The sequence below is a fragment of the Notolepis coatsorum genome (genome assembly GCF_963971535.1).
Source record: "Notolepis coatsorum genome assembly, chromosome: 1".
In the NCBI taxonomy this organism is placed as follows: Eukaryota; Metazoa; Chordata; class Actinopteri; order Aulopiformes; family Paralepididae; genus Notolepis; species Notolepis coatsorum.
In genome coordinates, this window is record NC_140165.1 from 76543547 (window position 1) to 76555781 (window position 12235).

Below are 12235 nucleotides of genomic sequence, written 5' to 3' on the forward strand. Positions count from 1 at the left end.
CCTCTAGGCAACTTCCTTTTAAAACCAAAAATCTTATAATTAGACTTAGAGGCTGAGATTTTAAAACCCCACTTGTCTCCCCATCCTCTACACAAATGTTCTAGAATGTTTGATTATGACATCATACTGTGACATCACAAATGTTCTAGAATGTTTGATTATGACATCATACTGTGACATCACAAATGTTCTAGAATGTTTGGTTATGACATCATACTGTGACATCACAACGGAACATGTTTGAGTTCAATTTGAATAATATAAATAATATGTATGATATAATATAATGTAATGTGTATAGGGCTGTCAGTTTATCACGTTAATTAGATTAATTAATTACACCGCAAATTATCGCGTTATGAAAATTAACAAAAAAATTATAAAAATAAACACTTTTTTTTATAATATTTTTTTTGTATCTCATTCATTCCATAATAACGTAGAATGAACATTTACAAACTTTTTGTTTATGGTCCATTTGCATGTTCTTGGTATCTGTCTATATGAATTGAAAATGGGGGACCCTGATGGAAACAAGACAAACGTCTTTCTCAGGTCTGCATCCCCTTAACAATTGTATGTATTGAGCCGTACTGTATTGTACCCATTCTGCAATCTGTTAAATAAAGTTTTCATTCATTCATTCATTCATGATTCTAGGGACATCTATGCATCTCAGGGAATGTATTCCCAGTGTCAGAAATACTGTGTATGTTATTAGGCTTGAGTAAATTGTAATGAACCAAATGAGAATATCAATAAAAAAAAAATGTATCTTTGACTGTGAATAACACCATGCTAAAATTGACCAGACCTGAAAAATCTAAGCAAATGAATAAATGGAAGATGATTAAACAGAAGGTTTTGTAGATACAGTACTGAATTCTGCCATCCGGCCACATGCCATTTGAAATATGATTATAGAATATAGAATATCAGGCCTAAAATGGTTATGCGATTAAAATGCAATTAATTAGATTAATTAATTACAAATCCAAGAGATTTTTTATCGCCTGACACAGCACTAATTATTATTATTATTATTATTATTATTATTATTATTATTATTATTATTATTATTATTATTATTATTATTATTATTATTATTATTATTATTATTATTATTATTATTATTATTATTAAACGCTTTGGATATGCCATTTAGTGGAATGAATTCAATCAGTCAGTAATAATAGTCGCTTTTACTGTTTGATCAGAGCTAGTGATATATTTGCCACATGGCATATTAAATGACTGCTGTGAGTTATATTTTCCTCTTGCATCATCTTCTGTCCCCAGATGGACCACATGGCTAAAGATGGCCGCCTCCTGATGTGATGACAGATGGCCTTGAGGCTACGAGGTCAACCAGTAATTAAACTGTCGCAGAGGCACTGACAGGAGGGTGCGTCCCAGTCGTGAGCTGGCAACTGGAGGGCGGTCGGCTTTACATCTACGGTGCCCTCCGTCTCAGCCAACGTGCTCTTGAGCAAGGCAGTGCAACTCTGGTGGAATATATTTGACACATCTGGTCCGTTGAATCAAACTGAATGTTTACAATGGGGGCGACAGTGGCTCAGGAGGCAGAGCAGTCGTCTGGTAATCCAAAGGTTCCCAGTTCAATTCCCGCTCCTCCCAGGCAGCTTGTCGAAGTGTCCTTGAGCAAGACACTTAACCCCTAATTGCTCCCGGTGAGCAGGTTGGCACCTTGCATGATCTCCTCTGCCATCAGTGTGTCAATGCAATGGAAATAAGCTGTAAGCTTTATTGTGTTTTTATCCTTTTGATAATGGTGGGCCTTATATGTATACTTGTATGTTTCATTATCAATAAAGATCTCTATCTATCTATCTATCTAATGTGTGAGTGAATGGGTAAACAAATTGTAAGGAACAAATTGTAAAGCGCTTTGGATAAAAGCGCTATATAAATGCAGCCATTTACCATTTACAAGGGGGTATGGTAACACACTCACACAGAGAGGCACTTTCTCTTCAAGTGAAACTAAGGGATATGAGTAAGACCCATATCACTCTATTTTAAAGGTGCTGTAAGTTGTATTTCTTAAATCTTAAATAGCTCTACATTCTGACAGTCATCACTGATAGTGTGTGGTCAGTAACACGGGTCTCTCTCCACTCTGCAGTAAACACAACATACATGTGCTGGTATCCCGTTACCACTTTATCCAATAAAAAGAGAGAACCCTAGATATTTCTTACTTATTTCAAGAAATCTTCTCTCTCCTGATTGGATGAAATGGGAACACGATACAGAGAAATGTATTTTCTGTTTACCGCAGAGCAAGAGGGACCGGGAGACCCATGTTACAGACAAAAAACGATAGGTTATGACTATAACCAAGTTCTGTTAGTTAGGGGCGATGCTTGGCATCACACTGCACTATCTCGCGTACGTGCACGCGTACTGAATAAACCACAAATGTACCTCTAATACCAGTATTAGTCTGACCACACCCCTCATCAGCTTACCTTCATAAGCAGGTGTGTGGTCACCTGCTCTCCTCCTTCCCAAGCTTTCACCACAAGGTGAGGACAAGGGCTGCAGCGGCCGTCTGATGCCAAGCATCGCCCCTAACTAACAGAACTTGGTTATAGTCATAACCTATCGTTCTGTATCGTTAGTGGCTTAGCTTGGCATCACACTGCACAAGGGAGGCCAAGCGGAGCCACTGGCTGACAAATACACCCCGCTGACAGCCCCCCCACAACCATCAGAACAGGGAGGGCCGAGCCCCCCCGACCCCCCCTAATGGCGGGTAGCCCCCCTATTAGGGACGTCACGGGAGGGCGACGGACCCGACCGTGCGAAGAGGCACTCAAGCAACTCAATGCACAGGGTGAGCAGACCGTGGCTTGACCCCACGACTACACACACGCACAACCCGCATGCCACCCGGGAACGAACGGAGGAACAACCTCGTTACTGCCCCCAGAATCACGGGGTCAAGGGCAAACCCAACCCCGTGGCAAGGCCGTAGCAGCGGAGCACGAAGGAAGACCCAGACCCACCAAAAGGACTGGACTCCCTAGAATGGGGGCCCGGAGAAGTCCATGATGCCAGCATCAAGACCCCACCAGGTGGGCACGTAGTGCCCCGCCCCCCACATCGCCAGCGTATTCGGACAAAGGCCCCTCAGTTACTGCACCTGGTATTCCCAGGCGGAATCCCATCCAAGTACTAACCAGGCCAGAACCTGCTTAGCTTCCGAGATCGGACGAGATCGGGCGTGTTCAGGTCGGTATGGCCGTAAGCCGAGCGGGCCCCGTCCCCCCAATAGTACACCGCCTGGCACACTGACCCTGCAGAACAGGCAGTCAGCATGGCCGTAAGCACACAAAAAAGGTTAACCAACGGAAGCAGGCAGCGCACCGGGGAAAAACCAGGCAACAGGCTGTTAACCCTAGCCTGGAGACTGCGGACGAGACAGGCGCCAGAGGGGACAGCTGAACACAGCCGCCCCGGCGGAAGGAGCGTAAGCTGGCGGTGTTGCATGACCAAGCCTCCATTTAACAACCCCCACCCAGAGGGGTCGAGGCAGAGAAGGCTGACACGATTGGCAGACGTCATGAACGTGCAGGGGCACCCTCAAACGGTGAACCCGGGAGTTGACACTGCTCCAACACACCAGGGAATCAACCACCTCGGTGTTACCCAATGCGGTGGTTGTTCCTATAACCCCTCAAGAAAAAACTCCAAAACACACCTGCGGGTATACACCGGCTATACCGCAGTACAAGTGTTTCAGTTTCCAAAAAGGGTTAACCCAGGCCTACGGGTCGCAAACATCACTTCGGACCGGGCCTGGCGGTACGGGAAGCACAGGGTCACCAGAGGAGGTCAAAAAACCACCCCCACAGGCCCCTCTTCGCCATGCGTGAGAGAGGAGCGAAAAATAATGGAGAACCAGCCCCTAAGCACACCGTACCTGGTATTCCCCGGCGGTCTCCCAACCAAGTACTAACCAGGACCAACCTGTGTAGCGGCCGAGATCCGACGAGATCGAGCGCGTACAGAATGGCATGGCTGTAAGCCATGACGACAGTGCTGAGTAAAAACATACCCAACCAGGGTCTCCATAGCGCTTAACCCTGTGACACCCAGACCGACCTGGCATTTTTCCCCCTGAAAAAAGCCCAAGTCCCTCAGGGTACCAGAACAGCAGATCTGCATCCCCGGCGGACAACGGGTTCAACTGATCTGGACCAGCGTGACCAGAACCAGTCCCGTGCCCTAACCATGCCGACATGCCTACTCCAGGAGAAGGGCAGATATGTGTGTTGATCTTAACATGAAAAGAAGGCGCCACCCAGACGTTCGGACGAACCGCGCCTGGTGGCCCACCCCAAGGGCGTGAGACCCCACTACATATGTTCAGATCCATCCCGTCATCATCCCCCAGACATGAACGAGAATCCGTCGACAACCCACCCAGGTCATGGGATGTGGTCGTCGGAAGAGGAAAAACCCCCATCTCAGTTGCTTTATAAAAACGCTGTTTCAACCACAAGCAACCAAGGCGTGCCAGTCAATCGCCTGTTTACAGCGAGCTAGCACTATACGTGCGTCGGGACACACCCCCATCAATGAACAGGCTATTTAGACCTGTCATTGAATCCCCAAGGCGCCCAGGGGAACGACAAGAGGGGTGTGACACTCCCTAACTCCAACACTTCTGGAATAGAAAGAAGGAAGCATCAACAGTATGTATCCCAGTCTACACAGCCGGGGTAAAAAATTTTCACATTTTTACATCCCACCACCCTCCCATAGGAAAGAGACGGGGATCCCCAGAGAGACTTCCCACGCGAGCTGTACAGATTGAAAAGAATATATTGCACCTTGAGCCATGTAAAAAACTGGTTTTAGGGCCTCCGGGGAAGAGGCACTGAACCCATACACACTCAATAAACGAATTGAATCGAATATACATACAATAGAAAAGGACCCTTCTAGAGGGTCCACTCACTTTGACAATCTGAGGAGGAAGGCTCTGTACTCTGATGGAGGCTTCCTCACATGGAAGAAGGAGTCCGAACTCACAGAAGGCCTGAATAGGCGCTTGGTGAGGAGGAGCCCTGACCACCCCCCCTGAAAACAGATCCATCACATGGACCTGAACAGCACACGGAAGTCCTACCAACAGAGACGCGCACGGTGACGTACTCTATGGCGGGGGAATTCCTGCGGTGCACACGCCCAATATACCAGGCCGTGGGACCAGGAACTCCCTCCCCCCCCCCCCCCCCCCCCCCCATAACGTGCCGAACCGCCACGTGACGGGAACCTTGAAGGACAGGGGGTGTACCCCTGACCGACAGAACAATGGGGAGAGGAAAGGTTACCAGTTCACCCCTTTACGACCCCACACCCATGATACGACGTAACGACAAAAAGAGAATATGACATTTGGCAAGTCAGATCACGCATCCATTTTCCTTACACCAAAGTACAGACAAAGAATTAAAAGTACTCCCGTAGTCTCGCGAGAGGTGCAGAAATGGGATGTGACGTCAGAGGATACGATCCGGTCAGTGTTTCACAACACAGACTGGATTGTATTCCGCGACACAGATAACATTAATGCCTACACGGAGACAGTGCTGGACTATGTCTGTACTAGGGTGAAAGAAACAATCCCCACTACCAAAATGAAAGTTTACCCAAATCAAAAACCCTGGGTAGACAAATCCGTCCGTGAAGCTCTGAGAGAGCGCACCAAAGCATACAATGACGGCCTAGTGGCAGGCAACATGAATGACCACAAGGTGGCGCAACACAACGTAAGGAGGACAGTGTCAGAGGCCAAACGGCGCTACAGGGATAAAATTGAACTCCAGTTTGAACAAGCTGACTCTAGAGCTATGTGGCAGGGGCTCAAAACGATGACAGACTACAAAGGCGCCTCCCTCAAACTGAACAGTGACATCTCCTTAGCAAACGACCTCAATACCTTCTATGCGAGGTTTGATGCTGGTAATAACAACACCAGCTCACAAGCCTCGGCAATGGGGGGGGGGGGTCGGCTGCTGATGGAGGCGCAGTGTTCAGGGTAACAGAGCATGAGGTGAGGCGGACCTTTAAAAAAGTGAATATCAGGAAGGCAGCAGGTCCGGACGGCATCCCCGGCCGCATCCTAAAAGTCTGTGCCGACCAACTGGCCCCAGTATTCACTGACATATTTAACCTGTCCTTAGAACAGGCTGTCATCCCCACCTGCCTGAAGAAGTCCACTATTATCCCTGTACCCAAAAAATCCAAGCCTGCTTGCCTCAACGACTACCGCCCTGTAGCTCTCACCTCCATAGCCATGAAGTGCTTTGAGAAGCTAGTAAAGGGCTACATCTGCTCCTCCCTCCCCATCAACATGGACCCCCTGCAATTTGCATACCGCCCCAACAGGTCCACGGAGGACGCCATATCCCATGTGCTGCACACAGCAGCATCACACCTGGACAAGAGGCAGGGGAACTATGTGAGAATGCTATTCATCGACTACAGCTCGGCATTCAATACCATAGTCCCCTCCATACTCATAGCCAAGCTCAGGGACCTGGGCTTGGGCTATGACCTCTGCCAGTGGGTCTTGGACTTCCTGACTGGCAGACCCCAGGTGGTGAGAGCAGGCAACTGCACCTCCTCATCCATCACCCTCAACATAGGGGCCCCCCAGGGCTGTGTTCTGAGTCCCCTCCTCTACTCCCTGTACACACACGACTGTGTGGCTCAGCGGAGTAGCAATACAATCGTCAAATTTGCTGACGACACAGTGGTGGTGGGCCTGATCTCTGCCAACGACGAGAGGGCCTACCTGGAAGAGGTCAAGGTCCTGGCGGGATGGTGCCAGGAAAACAGCCTCTCCCTGAACGTCAGCAAAACAAAGGAGATGATTGTGGACTTCAGGAGGTCGGGGGTCAAGGACTACAGCCCCCTCAGCATCGACGGGGGAACCGGTTGAGAGAGTCAACAGCTTCAAGTACCTCGGAGCCCACATATCCGAGGACTTGACATGGACCATACACATTAACAGTGTGGTGAAGAAGGCACGACAACGCCTCTACTTCCTCAGGCGCCTAAGGAAGTTCCAAGTCAGCCAGAAGATCCTTAAGAACTTCTACTCATGTACAATAGAGAGCATCTTGACCGGCAACATCACCTCCTGGTTTGGGAATAGCACTGCAAAAGACCAAAGCAGACTACAAAGAGTGACACGTTCAGCCGAACGCACAATTGGAGGGGGGCTCCCCACCCTCCAGAACATTTACTACAAGCGTTGCAAGGGGAAGGCTAAGAGAATTATTAAGGACTCGAGCCACCCGAACAACTGCCTCTTTGAACTGCTGCCGTCAGGCAAGCGATACAGGAGTCTCAAGGCGAGCACAGAAAGACTCAGAAGTAGCTTCTATCCCCAGGCCATCAGGCTGCTAAACGAACAATGAATGAACACTACACAACAACAACCACCAAACACACATAGCACACACATCCACACGCACACACTCACTTTAAACAAACACACTGTAGCACCCACTACACACACTTTATAGCACACACCCACTTTAAACAAACACACTGTAGCACCCACTCCCCACACTTTATATTTATGGATGAAGGATTGCACTACAACTCGTACACCTTACTGTAAATTGTACCTAAAATTGTACCTCATCCCATTTCTGCTTTGCACTAGATAGTACTGTACATTAGTACACTGCATAGTATTGTGTATTGTATATTATATGGTAACTCAGAACATTGTACATATGTCTATACCGAACAACTGTGACCTCATTTTCTTCTTCTAAATTCATGCTATATTATGTTATTATGTTATTTGATACTATCTTGTCTAGCACAGTCTCTGGAGCGTAACAGTAAGAAGCATTTTGTATGAAAGTATTCTGTACTTCTGTATGACAACTATTAAAGAACTTGAACTTGAACTTGAGCTCTATGAAGCGTTTCACAGCTCCACACAGCGCATGAGCTAACCTGCTATCTGATTTTTACTAAGGAAAAACACAGAATAGAGAGGGCTCTAAGAACCCCGGTCCAACATACACATGTGCTTCTGTGGCCAGTACAACCCAGTTGTAGGTCACATGACACACACAACCCATCATCACCTACAAAAAATGGCAAAAACACTCAACAGAGGAACGCCGTTTTTTTCACAATGAGAGAATACATCATTCTTGATTAGTATCGACCACAGGCCTTGCTAAGCACACATGACAGCAACCAAACCAATTTCCCTTTAGGAAATAAGTTTCTCCAGCAGATTTAGCACAACCTCAGCAATCAAGCTAAGAGTTACATCGTATCCCTACCACACAAAAGACACAATTAATGCACAACATGTCTGATAGGAGGTGATAAAGTCCCCAGGGAACCGGGGGGGAAAACACAATCCTCCTATTTTACCCTCAAAACGGCCAGTTAAAACAGGAAAACCTGTTAATGTGTGAACACACTGTTCATTGTCATTACAGTCTGAGAAAGAACATTCTTTTACTCACTTGTCACCAAGCATAGCTTCATAGGTTAGTTGCCTTAGTAGTGAGTACACGGTACACATAAACACCATGATGTTTCTCACACAACAACCAGATCAATACATCACGATCTGCACGGAGAAGCTAACTGCCAGTGACAAAAACAGCTCACACATAACCCGCAACGTATCCTAAATGCATTGCAACAACACACGTTTTGGGAAAAAACACCGTTATTCACAATACATTTAGCAAAGTAAAACCAGAAGACGTGTTATGAGGTCTGGTCAACCCCGTTCCTACCCGGAACGCAGATCAGCGAAGTGCAGTCACAAGACACCGTAGAACACAGCCGTCCTGTGTTGTTCGATCCGGGCAGCGTCGCCGCTCCAACCAGTCGCTACAGTCCTCTTTGTTGACGCAATCCCCGTCCAGGCTCAGGGCAGGGTCGACGAAACATCCCCTGTCAAGGATGACGTCGCGGTCAAGAGTGTAAAACATGTTAAAATCAAAGCACGTTCAACAGAATAGCATCAAGCTAACGGCGATCAGAAGCGAGCTCCCGGCGGCGCGCGAGAAGCTAAGCTACCCCGCGCCAGCCATGGCCATAGCAGCAAGCTAACGTTACCTAGCGACCACGACATGCTAGCCCCGCAGCTAACAGCTGACTGGCTAATAGTAGGCCTTAAGCAGGCCATGCAGCGATCCAGCAGGCTAACGCAGCAGTTAACAGCTGACTGGCTAACCGTAAGCTATGAACATGTAAACAATGACATAACACTCACCCAGACAGGCCGCCGTTCTGAACCTCTCCTCACTTTTTAAGAGAAAAGAGAAAACAAGATGTCAACACCGCTTCACAACGGTGACTTTACCACATCCGGCGGAATCAGCACAGTACCAACTGGCCTGTGTAGCTGACTTCGAACATGAATCTGCCGCTATCGCACATTACATGCACATATCCCCTCGTGAAGGAATACTCTCATTTGGATATGAAAGATGGGGCCTTAACACGGTGACAGAGAGAATCCACTCGTCCAGAACACACAGGGATCACCAGTGTCAATGGTCGCGGCCCACTAGTTAAAACTATAATGGTCTCCAGACCAAGGCCTTCTGTCGCCTAGGCGGCTAAACAAAGGACCCTAGCCTGGGGCCGGTTTCCATAAACTTTGTCAAGTAGCCCCCATAGCACTAACAGACAAGTGGAGCCCGCCAGCAAACACTACTCACCCAACCTGGAACGCACCGCTTCTCACAACAGCGGCATGTCCGACAGTTCAGCTGTGGCCTGACAGGTTTCACCCCAACAAACACAGCAAGGAACTGCAGTTGAGAAGCATGCAGCGGCGTGCTCCCAATACGAAAACCGGTGGAGGGTTTTTAGAATGATCATCATCTTCTAGACACTCCAGTACGAAGACAATATCGCCGTATTTTCTCGAAAAATAGTGAGAGAGAAAATAAAGATATGATGTCAACGTATCCTTGTTTCCCAAGCTGTTCCTAATCCAATTTCTTCCATCATGGTGTCAAGTGTGGGGATCTACCGAGGCACTTCTTCCTTGTGGTGAAAGCGAGAAGGAGGAGAGCAGGTGACCACACACCTGCTTATGAAGGTAAGCTGATGAGGGGTGTGGTCAGACTAATACTGGTATTAGAGGTACATTTGTGGTTTATTCAGTACGCGTGCACGTACGCAAGATAGTGCAGTGTGATGCCAAGCTAAGCCACTAACGATACAGAACACCCTGTATGAGTGATGGCTGTCGGAATGTATTCGCTATTATTTTAACACGTAGACCACTTATTTTAACAAAGAAAATACCACTTAAGTAAGCGTGTGTTTTAACACATTGGGTGCCACGCCCCTTCCGGGAAGTGCATAGGCCTTGTCACCCATTAACCCCATGTAAGCGCTCACCTTGTTTGTAGAGCTAAACCTATATTTTATATTATAACTATGGATCTAATAACGCTGTCGATTGTCAGTGGGTTTCTTCCGGTCAACGTGCAAAAAACTGATTATTTTTTCATCTATACATTTCCGTTTTATACTGTGGTGAATATGAGTATAGGTGTAGAGTGATCCTGTGTAATCCCAGGGAACTCCGTCAAACAGCCCTTTAGTGAAATCCACTTATCACATTGCCATTTTTCGCCTGATTATCGAATCATCCTGAAATCAATGCTAGATTATCGGTATTATGTTTCCTCGTGCATGCACGAAAGGGGACGGGGGAAAACCGGCCCTCCGTGCGTCTATCGCAGCCAACGGCACGCACACACACACACACACAGGCTGCAATCGCGGGGGGAAAATGATCGGATCAACACAAGATTGGTAATATATATCACTTACCTTGTCTCTAATGTACTGCAAAAAGAATAATCCAATTATCTGATCGCCATTCCAAATATTCATCGCGATCGTTTGTCCAACGTTATCCAGCATTGCACATGAACGGGCGGGCGGATGAACTCGTTGAGGCAACCGTGGTGACCGCTTGTCTTGCCGGAGTGTTTAGAACCCACCCCCACGGCGCAGCTCGGCCGAGAAAACAAATCACATCATTTCAAATGGAGTGCAATACCGGCCGCAAGGCATTAGGCGGCGGTATTTGCCGTCTGCAATCTCAGACACATTCAGGACAGCATGCACAAGGTGCCTCGATTGATTATGAATGGCAATAGCGAATAAAATAAATAACGAAACAGAAACGTAGATCTACGTTTCCGACACAGACAGTGTTAAGAGGTTTTCAGATGGTAAGTTAAGAGTGTTGTGTTCATTTGTGGTAACAGAGTACTTTGCACTTCTTATAACTGCAAATACATGGGTTGCCCGACACATTTCAAAACATACTATTTACAACAGGGTTCCCACAGACATTGCAAAATGAAATTCAAGGACATTCGAGTACTTTTCCAAGCACTATTTTTCATTTTTTAAAGGGCATTTAAAAGGATACAATAAACTTTTTTAAATGCTGTTTTTTTATAGAAAAATAAATCTGATCCAATATGTATGGCTGAAAACCAATTTCCGACAATTAGTTACACTTTAAATACAAAAAAAAATCAATCTTGATTCATAATTTTTTTTATCATGGATGAACAAAACGTACAATGTGAATGGTTATTTGAATTTCAAGGACCTTTTAAGCACCTTGTTAAAAAACGGTCTGTTTTCAAGGAATTCCAGGCCCTGCGGTCCTTCAGGCTTCGCGGCACGGTAGCAGCAGCGGTGGCAGTGTGCTGGGTGAGCAGGCGAGGACTAACCGGCTTTTGTTTCTCGCTCACAGTAACACGTTGTCATGGAACGGACAAGTATGGAGCTGGACAAACACTACGCTCCACAGAGTGTGTGTGGGGGTCTGTGTGGGGTTTAAACACACCAGTGTTATGTGCTAACATGTGCTGGGGTCTCTGTGTGTTTGTGTTTGTGTTTGTGTTGTGTGTGTGTGTGTGTGTGTGTGTGTGTGTGTGTGTGTGTGTGTGTGTGTGTGTGTGTGTGTGTGTGTGTGTGTGTGTGTGTGTGTGTGTAGGTGTAGGTGTGTGTGTGTGTGTGTGTGTGTGTGTGTGTGTGTGTGTGTGTGTGTGTGTGTGTGTGTGGCGTGTAATCTACTCTCACAGACCACAGATCAAAGGGCAGTGTCAGCTGCCTGGTCATCTCTCCCCGGGCCACCCTGGTGGCGCTACACACACACACACAC